Below are 3,863 nucleotides of genomic sequence, written 5' to 3' on the forward strand. Positions count from 1 at the left end.
CACATGCCTGTAGTCCTAGCTACTTGGGAGGCTGAGGCAGGAGAGTCACCTGAACCCAGGAGGTGGAGGTTGCAGTGAGCTGAGATTGCGCCACTGCACTCCAGCCTGGCAACAGAGCAAGACTCCAGCTCAAAACATAAATAAATAAATACATAGAAATAACAATTTATTGAGACAGGCTGGAGTGCAGTGATGTAATCACAGCTCACTGCAGTCTTTATCTCCTGGGCTCAAGGGACCCTCTGGCCTCAGTCTCCCAAGCAGCTGGGACTACAGGTGTGCACCACTGCATCTGGTGAATTTTTTATTTTTTGTAGTGACAAGGTCTCACTGTGTTGCTCAGGCTGGTCTTAAACTCCTGAGCTCAAGTGATCCTCTTGTGTTGGCTTCCCAAAGTGCTGGGATTACAGGCATAAACCATTGTGACCAGCCTCATTTTACATCTTTCTACATTTAACTTATTTGTGCCTTTGAATCTAAAATGTATCTCTTGTAGGCAGCATATTGTTGCATCATGAAAAAAATGCCTATTCTGGTAATCTATGCTTTCATATGGAGTGTTTTTTGTTTTTTTTTGAGACGGAGTCTCGCTCTGTTGCCCAGGCTGGAGTGCAGTGGCGCGATCTCGGCTCACTGCAAGCTCCGCCTCCCAGGTTCACACCATTCTCCTGCCTCAGCCTCCTGAGTAGCTGGGACTACAGGCACCTGCCACCACGCCCGGCTAATTTTTTGTATTTTTAGTAGAGACAGGGTTTCATAGTGTTAGCCAGGATGGTCTTGATCTCCTGACCTCGTGATCCGCCCGCCTCGGCCTCCCAAAGTGCTGGGATTACAGGCGTGAGTCACTGCGCCCGGCCCAAATGGAGTGTTTCTATATTACAAGTGGGTGAACATCTTGGTAGGGAGCGTTAGGACGTCTACAAGAAAAGATTTTTAAAAAATTATCTAAGCTGCTTTACTCAAAAAGCTAGAAAAAGAAGAAGAAATTTGACTTCCATGATTTAGAAGGAAAGACATCATAAATATAGATAAACAGAAATTAATTAAATAGAAAACAGATGAACACTATAGGAAAAATCAATAAAAGTTGGTTCTATGAAAAAAATTACTAAAACTGATGAAGCCTTAATGAGAATTATCAGGAGAAAATGCAAAGTACCCATAGTAAAAATAAAAGAGATATGTGAATTTGATAGACAATAAAAGATTAATAAGGGGATATTGTGTGCAAGTTTATGCTAACAAATTCAAACTCAGATAAAATAAAGTGGACAAATTCCTTGAAAAACAAAACTGACACAAAAAGAAAAAGAGAATCTGAATAGCCTTATATTTGTTAAAGAAATTGAAATTGTGTTTTAGAACCTGTTCACAAAAACCCAGTATTATTTCACTGGTGAAATAATATTGGTTTTATCTAAACTCTTACACAGAGTTGAGCCCAAGAAGAAATAACTGATGCCCAAACCTGAAGAGAACATTACTAGAAAATAAATGAGATACCAACCTCTCTTGTGAACACAAATGCAAATACCCGTATCAAAATGTTCATAAATCGGCCAGGCGCAGTGGCTCACACCTGTAATCCCAGCACTTTGGGAGGCTAAGGTGGGCAGATCATGAGGTCAGGAGATCAAGACCACCTGTCTCTACTAAAAATACAAAAAATTAGCTGAGCGTGGTGGTGGGTGCCTGTAGTCCCAGCTACTCAGGAGGCTGAGGCAGGAGAATGCTGTGAATCCAGGAGATGGAGTTTGCAGTGAGCCAAGATCACGCCACTGCACTCCAGCCTGGGCAACAGGGCGAGACTCCGTCTCAAAAAAAAAAATGTGTGTGTGTGTGTATATATATATCTATCTATATATATATATATATTCATAAATCAAATCCACCAATATATAAGAAGGATAATACGTCATGGCCAAATGGGGATTGTCAGGACTCTGAGCCCAGGCTAAGCCATCATATCGCCTGTGACCTGCACGTGTACATCCTGATGGCCTGAAGCAACTGAAGATCCACAAAAGAAGTGAGAATAGTCAGTTTCTGCCTTAACTGATGACATTCCACCATGGTGATTTGTTCCTGCCTCACCCCAACTAATCGATCGACCTTGTGATGTTCTTCCCCTGGACAATGAGTCTCGAGATCTCCCCACCCTGCACCTTGTGACCCCTGCCCCTGCCTGCAAGACAACAACCCCCTTTAACTGTAATCTTCCACTACCTACCCAAATCCCGTAAAACTGCCGCACTCCTATCTCCCTTTGCTGACTCCTTTTTTGGACTCAGTCCGCCTGCACCCAGGTGATTAAAAAGCTTTATTGCTCACACAAAGCCCGTTTGGTGGTCTCTTCACATGGACACGTGTGACGGGGACTATCCAAGGAATACAAAGTTAACATTTGAAAATAAATCAATGTAATTCCTCCCATTAACAGACTAACAAAGACAAACTGTATGGTTGCCTTGATAAATGAAGGAACAAAAAGTTGATGCAATTCAATACCTATGTGTGATTAAAAGAAGTCAGAAAATTGGGACTAGATAGGAATTGTATCACTACGATGAGGGGCACAAACAAAAAGCCTGCAGCTAACATGTTTAATGGCGAAACATTGAGCACTTTCCTGAAAGGCTGGGAATGAGGTGAGGATGTCCACTTTTACTGTTTCTATTAACATTGCATGGGAGGTCTTAATGAGTGATATAAAGCAAAGAACAAAAAGTGCGAAGACCAGAAATGAATTAGTAAAATTATTTCTAATTATTATTATTTATAATAACTATTAATCATGTGTTACTATTAATTATTAAAATTTTCCTAACTCTTACATATATAACTATTAATCATGTATCATTTTAAATTATTATTTACAATAATTATTCATTATTCATGATTTATAATAATTATTTCATGTCATGCAAATGATTTGATTGTATACATAAAAAATCCTAAGCACTTTTCAAAAAGACTATTAGAATAAGTTAACTTAGCAAGTTCACAGGATAGCTGTTAGATAAATATAAAAAAATCAAAGTCAATATACAAAAATAATACAAACTATCAGTATACAAAAAATATACAAACTATCAATGAACAATTGGAAAAAGCAAATAAAAGATTATTTTTACATAGCATTGAGAAACCTTAAATAACTAGCAATACATTTTGCTAGAAATGTATAACACACCTATAATGAAAACTAGAAGAGACAGAAATGAAGAAGACCACAATAAACAGAGAAAAACAATGTTCATAAATTGGTAAACTCAGTGTTGCAAAGATGTTCGTTCTCCGTAAATTGATCCAGAGTAACTGAATAGAGTAAATGCGATCCCAGTCAAAACCAGTAGACATTTGGATAAACTGTCAAGGTGATTCTGAAATTTATATGGAAATGTAAATATTGAAGAAGAAATACAAAAGTGTAAGAGTAACAGCACTTGATTTCGTAACTTAATGTAAAACTGCAGTAGTGAAGACAGTGTGGTGTTGATAGAAGGACAGTGAAATAGAGCAGTCAACACAATAGAATCCAGAAGTCGACCCACCCTATACAATCAGTTGATTTACAATACAGATGCCAATGCAATCCAATGGGAAAGGGATTTTACCAGAACAACTGGATATGCATGGGAAAGAAACAGACAAAATGAACTTTGATCATCATCTCTCACCATCTACATTTAATTTGAGGTGAACACAGGAAATGCAAACCTGGGAGTTTACCCATCGGCCCCTGGGTGTCCTTTTTACATGCCTGATACGCTCCTGTTCCCATCCCAGGGCCAGCTACCAACAGCCCCCTCCCAGGATCCACAGCCCCGTCTCAGGATCCACAGCCCCCTCCCAGGATCCAC

The sequence above is a fragment of the Piliocolobus tephrosceles genome, chromosome 13, assembly GCF_002776525.5.
Source record: "Piliocolobus tephrosceles isolate RC106 chromosome 13, ASM277652v3, whole genome shotgun sequence".
Taxonomy (NCBI): domain Eukaryota; kingdom Metazoa; phylum Chordata; class Mammalia; order Primates; family Cercopithecidae; genus Piliocolobus; species Piliocolobus tephrosceles.